At 37.6% G+C, this 15,669-nt stretch overlaps 1 long non-coding RNA gene across 2 annotated transcripts; it reads left to right on the top strand.

Annotated features, from left to right (window-relative positions):
- Positions 1-6,285: 6,285 nt before the first annotated feature.
- LOC129058756 (uncharacterized) lies at positions 6,286-7,550 on the top strand. 2 transcript variants are annotated; one of them, XR_008524109.2, is made up of 2 exons: positions 6,286-6,703; positions 6,899-7,550. It is a non-coding gene; the product is annotated as an uncharacterized LOC129058756 (long non-coding RNA). The 2 variants fall into 2 exon arrangements; XR_008524108.2 differs by having other exon boundaries at positions 6,896-7,550.
- Positions 7,551-15,669: the final 8,119 nt, after the last annotated feature.

The following is a 15,669-nucleotide window of genomic DNA, read 5'->3' as shown; positions in this document are numbered from 1 at the left end:
AGAATCACTTGAACCTGGGAGACAGAGGTTGTGGTGAGCCGAGATTGTGCCATTGCACTCCAGCCTGGGCAACAAGAGCGAAACTCCATCTCAAAAAAAAAAAAAATTAATTCGTAAGACAGTCCCTTGATACATACAAATCCTGGCAGTAGCTCTGAAGTTAAAGGGTGTATTTTGGTGTCTTTGTCTACTACATGTAGACTAACTTCTCATCACGTTAATTCTTGGTATTTAAGGTTTAACCTTCAACTTAGGGCATTGAGCTTGTATTGACATTGGCTTCAAATTTCCTGCCCTTCTGCAGGGGCAAAAATTAAGGACTAAGAAATTTTAAGGTCTACTCAAGATCACACATGAAGTCATCAGAACTCCTGATTCTCTCTCCATTCCTGAACTACTCTTCCAGCCATCTTGCTGTCTGAGATCCTCCTCCATAAATAAAAATTTTAATTGTCACTTTTTTCCTATATTAGGAACTATGTTATTTAATAAAAATAGAAAAGAGAAACACAAAAATATTAACACTAGTTATATCTAGATGATGGCATTATATGTCAATTTTTTTGTTTTTCCTCCCATATTTTCCAATCTTTAACACTGACCCATTTATTAATTTTATCCTAGATGTATGTATGTGTGAGTGTGTGTGTGTGTGTGTACACAATTTATTTCATAAGGCTGCATGCAGTGGTATACAAAAGTCCTCTAAATAGTCAAAAGACATAACCCATCTGAGTATTATTGCTACTCAGTTATTATTCAATCTCTTGACCACTCTGCAAACTCTTAGGCTTTCTCTCAAACTTTTTCTGGAGAGCAACCCTAAACAAAGGTGTTAGGTTCAAGTATACTCAGACTAGCCATTTAAAGCTAGCCATTTAAAGACAAAGTCACCTCAGCCCGTGCTTTCCTGTCACCAATGCGAAATGTAGCCAGTAGTGCAGTCGTAGAATCACATCACACTCAATTTCATGCTCTTGAGGTCAAGGCTCAGCAGAATGAAAGGAACTGGCGGGTGAGAGAATCTTGGGTGGGGAATAGAGCACTGAGTCATTAAATTCTCACCAGATGTTAACTGGAAGGCTTCAGCCCACCCAGTAGCCTTAGGCAAAGTCTCTTGGCCACTGTTTTCCCATCTGTAGGCTCTAATGCTGACCAACCGTCCCCTCTGGCACCTTATAAGGGAAAGCTAATTAGAAAACTCATCTTGCAAGAATGCTGCAGAGACCTTTCACACATGGAGTGGAACCACAGTGCCTTGAGGTACTGTGACTCAGTGGTGTATCTGACTTCCAACACCCAGTCCTGATCATTCTCCAGCCAAAAGAGAGGGTGACCTATCCGGCAAAAGCCAGGCAAATTCCCACGGGGCCAATCACAAGGATAGGGCATGGGAGTGGCAGGTCCTCACAGTGCCCTAGAAAGCACTAATTACATCCATAGTCTCAGGAAGAGAAGAGAAGAGGTCAACCAACTCATTTGCTCATTTGTTTATTTTATTAGTACCTATTGTCTGCCCCTAAATATATTGTTCCCTCCTCATGTACCAAGGATTGCATTATTTGCATGGGGAAAACAAAGATGAATCAGATAGCCCTGGCCCTCAGGTCTACTTAGAAGGAGAGATAAACCTTAAAATATTAAACACCTTGTAATCGCTGCGAATGAAGGCATATACATGGAATGGAATAACATGGAATGACAAAGTCAGGTGTAGCTTGAGAGGGAAAGTGAAGGTTCACATGAGAATTAAATTAATTGTTAAGTGTAGAAAAATGAATAGGAGTTTACCAGGCAGTGAAAAGCATGACAGCTAAGGGGGTACATGTACATAAGTAAGTAAATAGGAACAGAAAAGATAGAGTAAACAATCCAAGTGTTTAAAATTCATTTCATGCTCTAAACATTCCATAGATCTCAGCCATGTCATTCTCTAAAATTGTAATAAAAATTTTACCTCTGTTCACAGTAAAATTGTTATTTCCAAAGTAGTACAGCACATTACAAGAGAGAATGGGAAAAAAGTAGGAGTTGAACAATCTAAAGCCTCCTTAACAAAACAAAACAAAACAACAAAACAAACAAAAAACAAAAAAAAGGTGCCGTGTCTTTTCTCCCAAGGCTCCAGGATGCTTTATCTTAGAAACAGTCAGAGGCCCTGCCCAAGCTGGCTCTGGGTGGTTCTTTTTTTTTTTTTTTTTAATTTCAATTTTAATTAATTAATTTATTATTATTATACTTTAGGTTTTAGGGTACATGTGCGCAACGTGCAGGTTAGTTAAATATGTATACATGTGCCATGCTGGTGCGCTGCACCCACTAACTCGTCATCTAGCATTAGGTGTATCTCCCAATGCTATCCCTCCCCCCTCCCCCCACCCCCCACCCCACAACAGTCCCCAGAGTGTGATGATCCCCTTCCTGTGTCCATGTGTTCTCATTGTTCAATTCCCACCTATGAGTGAGAATATGCGGTGTTTGGTTTTTTGTTCTTGCGATAGTTTACTGAGAATGATGATTTCCAATTTCATACATGTCCCTACAAAGGACATGAACTCATCATTTTTTATGGCTGCATAGTATTCCATGGTGTATATGTGCCACATTTTCTTAATCCAGTCTATCATTGTTGGACATTTGGGTTGGTTCCAAGTCTTTGCTATTGTGAATAATGCCGCAATAAACATATGTGTGCATGTGTCTTTATAGCAGCATGATTTATAGTCCTTTGGGTATATACTCAGTAATGGGATGGCTGGGTCAAATGGAATTTCTAGTTCTAGATCCCTGAGGAATTGCCACACTGACTTCCACAAGGGTTGAACTAGTTTACAGTCCCACCAACAGTGTAAAAGTGTTCCTATTTCTCCACATCCTCTCCAGCACCTGTTGTTTCCTGACTTTTTGATGATTGCCATTCTAACTGGTGTGAGATGGTATCTCATTGTGGTTTTGATTTGCATTTCTCTGATGGCCAGTGATGGTGAGCATTTTTTCATGTGTTTTTTGGCTGCATAAATATCTTCTTTTGAGAAGTGTCTGTTCATGTCCTTTGCCCACTTTTTGATGGGGTTGTTTGTTTTTTTCTTGTAAATTTGTTGGAGTTCATTGTAGATCCTGGATATTAGCCCTTTATCAGATGAGTAGGTTGCAAAAATTTTCTCCCATTTTGTAGGTTGCCTGTTCACTCTGATGGTAGTTTCCTTTGCTGTGCAGAAGCTCTTTAGTTTAATTAGATCCCATTTGTCAATTTTGGCTTTTGTTGTTATTGCTTTTGGTGTTTTAGACATGAAGTCCTTGCCCATGCCTATGTCCTGAATGGTAATGCCTAGGTTTTCTTCTAGGCTTTTTATGATTTTAGGTCTAACGTTTAAGTCTTTAATCCATCTTGAATTGATTTTTGTATCAGGTGTAAGGAAGGGATCCAGTTTCAGCTTTCTACATATGGCTGGCCAGTTTTCCCAGCACTGTTTATTAAATAGGGAATCCTTTCCCCATTGCTTGTTTTTCTCAGGTTTGTCAAAGATCAGATAGTTGTAGATATGCGGCGTTATTTCTGAGGGCTCTGTTCTGTTCCATTGATCTATATCTCTGTTTTGGTACCAGTACCATGCTGTTTTGGTTACTGTAGCCTTGTAGTATAGTTTGAAGTCAGGTAGTGTGATGCCTCCCGCTTTGTTCTTTTGGCTTAGGATTGACTTGGCGATGCGGGCTCTTTTTTGGTTCCATATGAACTTTGAAGTAGTTTTTTCCAATTCTGTGAAGAAAGTCATTGGTAGCTTGATGGGGATGGCATTGAATCTGTAAATTACCTTGGGCAGTGTGGCCATTTTCACGATATTGATTCTTCCTACCCATGAGCATGGAATGTTCTTCCATTTGTTTGTAACCTCTTTTATTTCCTTGAGTAGTGGTTTGTAGTCCTCCTTGAAGAGGTCCTTCACGTCCCTTGTAAGTTGGATTCCTAGGTATTTTATTCTCTTTGAAGCAATTGTGAATGGGAGTTCACTCATGATTTGGCTCTCTGTTTGTCTGTTGTTGGTGTATAAGAATGCTTGTGATTTTTGTACATTGATTTTGTATCCTGAGACTTTGCTGAAGTTGCTTATCAGCTTAAGGAGATTTTGGGCTGAGACAATGGGGTTTTCTAGATATACAATCATGTCATCTGCAAACAGGGACAATTTGACTTCCTCTTTTCCTAATTCAATACCCTTCATTTCCTTCTCCTGCCTAATTGCCCTGGCCAGAACTTCCAACACTATGTTGAATAGGAGTGGTGAGAGAGGGCATCCGTGTCTTGTGCCAGTTTTCAAAGGGAATGCTTCCAGTTTTTGCCCATTCAGTATGATATTGGCTGTGGGTTTGTCATAGATAGCTCTGATTATTTTGAGATATGTCCCATCAATACCTAATTTATTGGGTTTTTAGCATGAAGGTTGTTGAATTTTGTCAAAGGCCTTTTCTGCATCTGTTGAGATAATCATGTGGTTTTTGTCTTTGGTTCTGTTTATATGCTGGATTACATTTATTGATTTGCATATATTGAACCAGCCTTGCATCTCAGGGATGAAGCCCATTTGATCATGGTGGATAAGCTTTTTGATGTGCTGCTGGATTCGGTTTGCCAGTATTTTATTGAGGATTTTTGCATCAATGTTCATCAAGGATATTGGTCTAAAATTCTCTTTTTTGGTGGTGTCTCTGCCCGGCTTTTGTATCAGGATGATGCTGGCCTCATAAAATGAGTTAGGGAGGATTCCCTCTTTTTCTATTGATTGGAATAGTTTCAGAAGGAATGGTACCAGTTCCTCCTTGTACCTCTGGTAGAATTCGGCTGTGAATCCATCTGGTCCTGGACTCTTTTTGGTTGGTAAGCTGTTGATTATTGCCACAATTTCAGAGCCTGTTATCGGTCTATTTAGAGATTCAACTTCTTCCTGGTTTAGTCTTGGGAGAGTGTATGTGTCGAGGAATTTATCCATTTCTTCTAGATTTTCTAGTTTATTTGCGTAGAGGTGTTTGTAGTATTCTCTGATGGTAGTTTGTATTTCTGTGGGATCGGTGGTGATATCCCCTTTATCATTTTTTATTGCATCTATTTGATGCTTCTCGCTTTTTTTCTTTATTCTGCTCCATCTGCCAACTTAATTATTTGATATACTTTTTCACTAGGATGGCTGGGAACCACCCAATAGCCATGTGTGTGTATGTGTGTCTTTTAAGGTTGCTATTTCTCATGTTTTATCTTCTGTTTTTATTTTTCTTATTTCCCAACTTCCCCTAGCCTTGGGTGTGTTCCTGTTTGGCCTCTGTGGGAGACAGTTATGTGTCTCTCACTACCTTGTCAGTCTTGTTTTTTCCCCAATAATTTTCACCATTTCTCTCCCCTCCTGAGACTAACCACTCCAAGCAAAGCTGTGATATCTTCTGCTCATTCCCTTTGCTTTGCTCTTATTTCTTCAGCTTAACATGACAAGGAAATAAGGTGCAACCACAACAGCTGAGATGAAAAGGAGTTAGATATTTTGGAGACAAGAATGCCCTTCTTTTCCCTGGAGGCAAATGTGAGCACAGTGGAGTCATCATCTTAACACATTGTTCTGTGCCCGGATCTTGTGTCATGTATGATGCAATAGATACATTGTGCGGGCCTTGAAGTCAAACTCCTAAATGATTATGTAATATCATTCCACAGAGAAAGTAGAATCTCCTCAGGAGACTTATAAATATCAAGGTAGACATAGAAAGACCAGCAATTCCTTTGCAGAACATTCTTCTCTAGTATTTTGGTGCCTTTCTTCAGGAGCACAGACTTTGATGCATAGTCTGTAGGCACAAACTTCAGCTTCTGTCCTTAGACTAGAACAGATCCACATGCACACTATTTTACTATTTTAAATTAACATAAATATGCCTTTGTCTGCAATTCCTTTCTTTAATTCTCAATGACACTACTGAGACATGAAGCCAGCTGGGCTTCTGGGTGGGGTGGGGACTTGGAGAACTTTTCTGTCTAGCTAAATGTTTGTAAACGCACCAATCAGGGCTCTGTGTCTAGCTAATTGCGTAGGGGACTTGGAGAACTTTTCTGTCTACCTAAAGGATTGTAAATGCACCACTCAGCGCTCTGTGTCTAGCTAAAGGTTTGTAAATGCACCAATCAGCACTCTGTCAAAACGGACCAATCAGCACTCTGTAAAACGAACCAATCAGCACTCTGTAAAATGGGCCAATCAGCGCTCTGTAAAATGGACCAATCAGCAGAATGTGGGTGGGGCCAAATAAGGGAATAAAAGCAGGCCACCAGAGACAGCAGTGGCAACCCACTGGGGTGCCATTCCACCCTGTGGAAGTTGTGTTCTTTCGCTCTTCACAATGAATCTTGCTGCTGGTTTCTCTTTGGGTGCGCACTACCATTATGAGCTGTAACACTCATTGTGAAGGTCTGTGGCGTCACTCCTGAAGTCAGCGAGACCACGAACCCACTGGGAAGAATGAACAATTCCAGATGCGCCAACTTTAAGAGCTGTAACACTCACTGTGAAGGTCTGTGGCTTCACTCCTGAAGTCAGCAAGACCACGAACCCACCAGAAGGGAGAAACTCTGGACACATCTGAACATCTGAAGGAAAAAACTCCAGGCACACCATCTTTAAGACCTGTAACACTCACTGCGAGGGTCCACAGCTGCACTCTTGAGGTCAGTGAGACCAAGAACCCACAGGAAGGAACCAATTCTGGACACACTACCACATCCATCCTTCTGGAAACATCACTCGAATAACATCATGCTTCTCTTTAAAAATCTTCACTAGGTTCCCTCTGCATGCTATAGAGCCATCCGACTTAAAGTTTGTAGGCATTCATCTAACTCTCAAACTTTATGTCTTAGTAGACCCAGCCACATGTCCAATGCATATAGATTCAATGAAGTGCCTGAGGATCCGGGACACATGCACACCCAGCTGCTCACTGGAGACTGACTCATCTGTCCTTTTCTGCTTGGACTGCATTTCTTCTGAATCTCCAAAGAAGAACAGAAAACAAAACAAAATGGGGCTGTAATGTATGGATGACATTTCTTGGCTTTCCTCCATCCACTGTAACCATTCCACCTTTCAATATAATGCTAGTAACATTTTATCTGCATTTCTCATTTGAGTTCTAGCAACTTATCTTTCTCAATACCATTAAATTTTTCCCTTGTGAGTGCAAAAGCAACCTGAAAGCAAGGATTTTGTCTGTTTGTTTTGTTTAATGGTGTATCCCAAGCACCCAGAATAGGGTTTGGAAAGTACTACATGCTCTATAAATAATTATTGAATCTATTAAATTAAATTTCATTAAATACCTATTGATCACCTATACTATGCTAGATACTGTGTTAGAGTTACTTATGTGCATATCTTATCTCTCCTAATTGACTGTGTTTCTTGAAGGCATAGAGATCATGGTTTATTCATCTCGAATGTACTTACCATAAGGCCTGCCTGGCATATGCTAAGAAGTTGGTAAACATTTGTTAAATAAATGACATAATGAATGAAGACATATCTTTATAGATGACAAACCTCGCCCAATATCCTTTTATTTTGTAAAGAATTACTTTATTTCTGCCTCTATTCTTCAGATTCCTATGACAAGGTTCTGCATTGCACTTGAATAGAAAAACCAATAGTACACATTTGTCCTGCCTTTGTTACTGCAAACATTTTCTACCAGTGCTTTGCTCATACTCTGAGTATCCATTTCATTGCTTACTACGGGATTCAATAAGTGTTAGTGGTGAAGGAGAGTGATCAGGGAAGAAAGAATTAAGTTGATTGATTGAAGAAGTCAAGAAAAAATAAAAATCCCATATCCACCAGCCTCACAAACTTTATTTATAACCCCTTTGTTTGCATAATAGATATATTTCCAACTATAATTTGTGCTATTTGAATACCTTGAGTATCTACTGAAAATTTGCCTTGCAGTATAGAGAATTAGCTTTCAAACGGAGGATCTTGTTGTTTGGCCAATTTTTACATTAACTGTGGTTCCAACTTTAGAGTAGATCTCATAATTATAACAATTCTAATTTAACCATGTCTCAAGCAGTGCCCGGTGATATCCATAAAGACAGAGTTTAGTTTGATTCACCCATGTGTTGCCATTAATTAGCCCAGTTTCATACATAGAGTGGGATCTAAATATGCACTTACTTATCACATGGTTACTTTTTCAGTTGATCAGCTGAGTGAATGAACATTTATTTAATGTCTTCCTATATGCCACACAGCTTGCAACATTCTGGGATAATACAAATTAAATATAACATCCTGAGTTCTTCATGTTAAAATGAATAAATAAATCCACAATAAACTGCAAGTTGTATGAAGCAATTTTATGATACAGTTACAACTACATTTTAAAATCCATAAATTACAAGGTAGTTGACACTCATGAACATAGATGCAAAAATCCTCAAGATACTATTAGCAAATGAAATGTAACAACCTACAAAAAGAATTATACATCATGACCAAGTGGGATTTATTTTAGGGATGCAAGGCTACTTCAGCATTCACTTAATTATTAATTTAATCCACCACATCAACAGGCTAAAAGACTGGGCAATATAGGAAGACCCTGTCTCTACAAAAAAAGTTAAAAAAAAATAGCTGGATATTGTGGCATGTCTCTGTAGTCCCAGCTATTTGGGGGGCCGAGATGGGAGGGTTTCTTAAGCCCAGGAGTTTGAGGCTGCAGTGAACTGTGATCACACCTGGACTCTAGCCTGGGTGACAGAATGAGACCTTGTCAAAAAAAAAAAAAAATCGCAACATAGGCATAGGCAAAGAGTTTTTGACTAAAACACCAAAAGCAACAGCAAAAAAAAGCCAAAATTGACAAATGGGATCTAATTAAACTAAAGAGCTTGTGCACAGCAAAAGAAACTATCATCAGGGTGAACAGGCAACCTACAGAATGGGAGAAAATTTTTGCAATCTATCCATCTGACAAAGGGCTAATATCCAGAATCTACAAGGAACTTAAACAAATTTACAAGAAAAAAAACAACCCCATCAAAAAGTGGGAAAAGGATATGAACAAACATTTCTCAAAAGAAGACATTTATGTGGCCAACAAACATATGAAAAAAAGCTCATCATCACTGGCCATTAGAGAAATGCAAATCAAATCCACAGTGAGATACCATCTCATACCAGTTAGAATGGCAATCGTTAAAAAGTCAGGAAACAACAGATGCTGGAGAGGGTGTGGAGAAATAGGAATGCTTTTACACTGTCGGTGGGAGTGTAAATTAGTTCAACCATCGTGGAAGACGGTGTGGCAATTCCTCAAGGATCTACAACCAGAAATACCATTTGACTCAGTGATCCCATTATTGGGTATATACCCAAAGGTTTATAAATCATTCTACTGTAAAGACAGATGCGCACATATGTTTATGGCAGCACTGTTCACAATAGCAAAGACTTGGAACCAACCCAAATGCCCATCAATGATAGACTAGATAAAGAAAATGTGGCACATATACACCATGGAATACTATGAAGCCATAAAAAAGGATGAGTTCATATCTTTTACAGGGACATGGATGAAGCTGGAAACTCTCATTCTCAGCAAACCTAACACAGGAACAGAAAACTAAACACTGCATGTTCTCACTCATAAGTGGGAGTTGAACAGTGAGAACACATGGACACAGGGAGGGGAACATCACACACTGGGACTTGTTGGGGAGTGAGGGGTCCAGGGGAAGGATAGCATTAGGAGAAATACCTAATGTAGATGACGGATTGACAGGTGAAGCAAACCACCATGGCATATGTATACCTGTGTAACAAACCTGCATATTCTGCACATGTATCCCAGAACTTAAAGTATAATAAAAAAAAAAAAACTAAAGAAGGGAAAGATCATATTATCCTATTAATAAATGCAGAAAAAGCCTTTGATAAAATCAAATACCCATTCATGATAAAAGAATCTTTCAGCAAATTCAACACAATATTGAAAGAGAAGAACAAAGTTGAAGGACTGGCACTACCTAACTATAAGGCTTAATATAATGTTACAGTATTCAAGATGGTACAGTATTGGGGAAAAAAAAGAAAAGAGAAAAATAAAAAAGTCAATGGAACACAATAAAGAACCCAGAAATAAATCTGCACAAATATGGCCAACTCACATTTGACAAAAGAGCAAAGGCAATAGGATGTGTAAAAATAGTCTTTTCAATAAGCGACACTGAAACAACTGGACTCCCACATACAAAACAAAATGAATCTAGACACAGACCTTATACTTTTCACAAAAATTCACTCAGAATGGATCATAAAGCCAAATCTAAAATGCAAAACTGGAAAACTCCTGGGAAACAATGTAGAAAATCTAGTTTACATTGGGTTTGGTGATAACCTTTTATATATGGCACCAGAAACATAAGCTACAAAAGAAAAAATGGATAAGTTGGACTTCATGAAAATTTAAAGCTGCTCTGTGAAAACCATGTCCAGAGAATGAAACTATAATCCATAGACTTAGAGAAAATATTTGCGTAAGATATATCTCCAACGGACTGGTATACAACATATAGAAAGATATCTTCAAACTCAACAATAAGAAAACAAACAACTCAAATATAAAGTGGTCATAATATATGAACAGTCATCTCACCAAACTAGATATATAAGTGGCATGTAATAATATGAAAAGATGCTAAATATCATATGCCATTAGAAAATTAAAATGAGATACCACTACATACCTGTTAAAATGGTTTAAATCCCAAACACTAACAACATCAAGTGCTGGTAAGAATGTGGAGCAACAAGAACTCTCATTCGTTATTGATGGGGAAGTCAATGGTACAGCCACTCTGGTTGACAGTTTGGTAGTTTCTTACAAATACTAATTAAATTAATCTTTAAAAAATTAAATACAGTCAGCCCTCAATACCCAAGGGTTTTGCATCAGCATATTCAACCAAACGCAGACTGGAAATATTTGAAAAGATAAAACCACGACAATAAAAATAACAATGCAACAATAAAAAAATACAAATAAAAACATTACAGTATAACAACTACTTACATAGCATTTACACTATAATAGGTATTATAAGTGATCTGGAGATGATTTAAAGTATATAGGAAGATGTGCATAGGTTATATGCAAATATTGTGCCATTTTATATAAGGAACTTGAGCATCCATGGATTTTGGTTTCTGCAGGGGGTACTGAAACCAATCCTCTACGATACTGAGGGATGACTCTTACCATATGATCCAGCAATCATGCTGGTTAGTATTTCTCCAAACAAATTGAAAACTCGTGTCCACACAAAAACCTGCCCATGAATGTTGATAGCAGCTTTATTCATAACTGCCAAAACTTGGAAGCAACCAATATGCCTTTCAATAGGTGAGTGGATAAATTGCGCTACTTCAATAAAATGAAATATTGTTCAGCACTAAAAACAAAGGAGCCGTCAAGCCATGAAAAGACACAGAAATGCCTTAAATGCATTTTGCCAAGTGAAAGAGGCCAGTCTGAAAGACTACAACCTGTATGATTATAGCTTTACAACTTTCTGGAAAAGGCAAAACTATGGAGACAGTAAATAGATCAGTGGTTGTCAGGGAAATATGTCCGAGAAATATCATGAAAGAAACATTGTCAGTATTTGGCAGTCACTCAATTAAAGATGGATTTATAGCCTGAAAAGTTGTAGAAGTAGTAACAAGAACGCGAGGTGAAAAAGTTAGGTAGGAGAGGTTTTGGGTTTAGGCACCACACAGGTTATTTTATAATATTATTTATTATTATTATCAGTGCTGATGGGAATTCTAGCAGAAATCTGGCAGGGAGTTGAAATTGTGGGACTAGAAATGAAGAGAACTTTAAACACTAAAGTTATAAATTCAGAAGTCACCTGCATAAAGCACAAGAGCTGGCTGATATTACACTCTTAATAAATACATGTTAGTCAAAGCTATAAAACTGTATGAGCTTCTTTAATAAATATTGTGAAAGGAGAAGTAAAGGAGGTCAAAGACAAAAAGTTTATGCTAAAAATTATCTTAGCAAGTGAAAAGATTTATCATCAGAGAAGACAAGATTAACAAGGAAGATGGCTGATGAGGAGTGGGTTTTGGAAACAGGAGAAACTAGAAACCCAGACTCTTGATTTAGTAAAAGATGTGTGTATATGTATGAATCTATGTAAAGGTGGGCTTGGAATGACTCAAAGGCTATTGATTTTGACCCTAAACCACCCCATAGCTAGATCCTAAAACTTCAGCATTACAACAATCTCACATAGCTAGATAGATGAAATTATTATACCAGAGACTTGACTAACGATAGTTAACCAGCATCATAATATTTAATTACCCTTCATCATAATCTGATAATTTCATATATATTTTTAATGATTTATGAGCACTGTCACAAATATTAAATGTAAATCCTAAAATAAATCTTTGAGATAGATCTAATTCTCATTTTCACAGGTGAGAAAAATGAAATTCATGGACCTTAAATTACTAAGAACAGTCATGAGAATAAACCACAGATTTTGTGACATTATCCAATGCACTTGCTACTGTGTCACACTAACATCACCTTGCACAAAAGGGGGCCATAGAGTTCCTAACACAGTAGGCATCCTGTTGCAGATCCTGAAACACTGGGACATCTTCATAAGACAGAATGACAGGATAATATTTCAAATGAAGGGGGAAGTGTATTGGGCATCCTGGGTTTCTGAAGAGTGATAATACAGTCTAATTTGTAACAGTTTTCTAGTTTAGAAAGTGCTTTCTTAATTTTAACATGACATTACGAACTCCCAACACCTTATTAAATCAGAATTACTAGCTCCATTTCACAGATGAGGGAAGTGAGATTCAGAAACAATATGTTAACGACTCACACGCATACAGCTGGATCAAAGCCACATGTAAATACAGTCTCTTTACATTACTAGTATGGAAATAAACTTTAAGAGGGTATGGAAATGCAAGCTGTCATCTTGTAATGTTGCAGCTAGAATTAATGGTGATAGTAGTAGCGTGGGGTTAGAGATTTTGTAAACTGACATATATTCTGCCGGAATAGTTAGGGGTGTGAACTGGTGAGACTGATGCTCTGGTGCAGGTAAATATGAAGGGGCTTGGAGCAATGTTGAAGGTCTGAATACTTTTGCAGCTATCAGAAGGCCGAGGTGGACAAATAAAGTCTCCTACCATGTCATTTTGGTGCAACAGACTCTCTCCATCATGTGGTACTGTTTCTTAATTTCAAAATAAGTTTGGGGATTAGGTGCTGATCTGTATCAGAAACCTGAAATGAATGTTATATAAGGTAAAGGACCTTATCTAGACTGGTACCTGAATAATTTAATGATTTTTCTGAACTAATGGTACCCAGAGGCAAGTATGTTGAATAAATAATGTGAGATAAGTTATCCTTATTCCCACGTTGGTAACAAATCTCTTCTCTCTACCATCTTGGGTTGCTGTCCTCATTCTGGAGAAGTGACTCAGTCTCACCTGACGGGAAATGTAACTAAATGGTTGGTATGGCTGATGACATGTGGCTTATGACTAAGAATTCCCAGAAATGAAGGGCTGATCTTTTCCCCTGCAGCAAGGTACAGTATGGCAGCTTTTCCTGAGACTCGATTTAGTTGCCAATTTCCTTAATCCAAGGCCAGTGAGTTACCTAGAGGAAGCAATGTTGAAGGACAGAAAGAAAATGGCTTGTTTGGCAGCTCTGCTCATGCCCAACATAAAACACTGCTGATTTATGGTGAGAGTGGGGTTGATCCTAAAGAATCCAATGAATCAATTCTACAGCAGAGTTTATCAGTGCTTATTCATTTTTTAAGAGATTGAATGCACTAAGGCAAAAGTGAATGCGCTAAGGCAAAATGTAAGGATTGGTCTAATATACTGGTTCTTAAACTTGGTTGTACACTGAAATCTCTTGGAAAGTTTAAAAATATACATACTAATGCCTAAATTCTGATTTCAAAATCAGAATTTTTGAAAGCTTCCCAAGATCTAATATAAAAAACAGTTTGAGAACAATTAATCTGAGAAATACTCTTTTATTTTGAAATTTGGTTTTTGAAGCTTTCTCATTTCTCATTTCATTTCCATAACCACTGGATGCACTGGTCTAGGCAGAGATTGTTCTCTATGTTAGGTTGGAGATACTAAGGTGAAACAGCTATCAAATGTCCTGACTCTAATTTGACACTTTCTTTCATTTAATAGCCAATGTCATCTTTGGGGTGAATGAAGGACAAGAGACAGAAGTGCTCATGCTTAAAAGGACATTATTATATGGCAGATAATCTTTGTGAAGGGATATTTGGATTCTGAAGCCTTTTCACTGTTTGCCAAACATCCCACATGATAAAACAAGTCTGCGGGGCTTTACAGAAATGTTTCTAATAAGTGCCCGCATTAAAATTACCTGGAGATCTTGTTAAAATGCAGATTCTAATTCCAAACCCCCCAAATTTGTTATGCTCAACCAGAAATAGATCTTTGGAGTCTGCATTTTAAAACTCTCCAAAGTGATTCTTATGCCTACTGAAAGCTCTAGGACCATTCCACCTTGAAGCTCTCAGACAGTGTTGCCTATTGTCCCAATATCGACCTAGATTTCAGTGACTCTTTGCACTGAAATTTAGAATTAAGATTTAGGCATCTGTTAAGCTCTATCAATTCTGTTGCAAAATGAGAACTAGAATACTCCTCAAAATCTGGTTGCTGAGGCAATAGAAATATTTCTCCTAGAATTTCAATATACCTAAGGTTCAGCTAAATAAACCTGGTAAAAACAAACAAACAAACAAACAGAACTAAAGTGAAACAAAAATAAGTTTTTATATTGGTACATGGGTATTGGTTATGTATAGTCAAGAAATGCCATGTGCTTCTTATGCAAAATCATGATCGATGTTTTATATTTATTACAGAAAAACATCGCAGGAGACCAAAGATGTAGTGAAAGGAAACTGACTGAATTTAGTGTCAGAAAATTAAGTCATGATTTCACTGCTAATTATTCAGGTGACTTTGGGTAATCCACTTAACTTGTCTGATTTCAGTATTTTCATTGCTAAATGAGATTAATGCCTTCTCATGCCAATGTAATAGAGCTATTTTAAGTTGCAAATGGTATACTCAGTATGAAAGGGCATACTTATAAACTAATTAATTTTATACAAGTATAATTATTTCATGGTAGTTACAATGGAATCTTCTTTAATAGCCTTAGATAATTAGAGAATTGCTTCCATGTGGGGCCATACTTTTGGTGGCGGGGGAGGGTAAAGATAGATGTGTAAATCTTAAGAGAAAATTAACAAATATTTATCAATAGGGTACAATGAATTAACCCTGGAAAAAACTATCTATATTTTATCCTGGGGCCAGTATGATGTGTGGTATTATAGTTATTCTTAATTTGTTTACTAACATATAATAAAACATTGTGTAGTAAAACATCGTGTAGTAAAATATTGTGTAGTGTGTAAAATGCATTTTCAAAGAGGGTTTATAGACGTGATGATACTGATAAATGGGGAAAAACATTTAACTTGCATATATTATTATGCCAATATTGTAAAACACATAA

This window comes from Pongo abelii, chromosome 2, assembly GCF_028885655.2.
Source record: "Pongo abelii isolate AG06213 chromosome 2, NHGRI_mPonAbe1-v2.0_pri, whole genome shotgun sequence".
Classification (NCBI taxonomy): Eukaryota; Metazoa; Chordata; class Mammalia; order Primates; family Hominidae; genus Pongo; species Pongo abelii.
The sequence above is the reverse complement of the archived record's forward strand: the minus strand, read 5'-3'. Positions and strand labels throughout refer to the sequence as shown.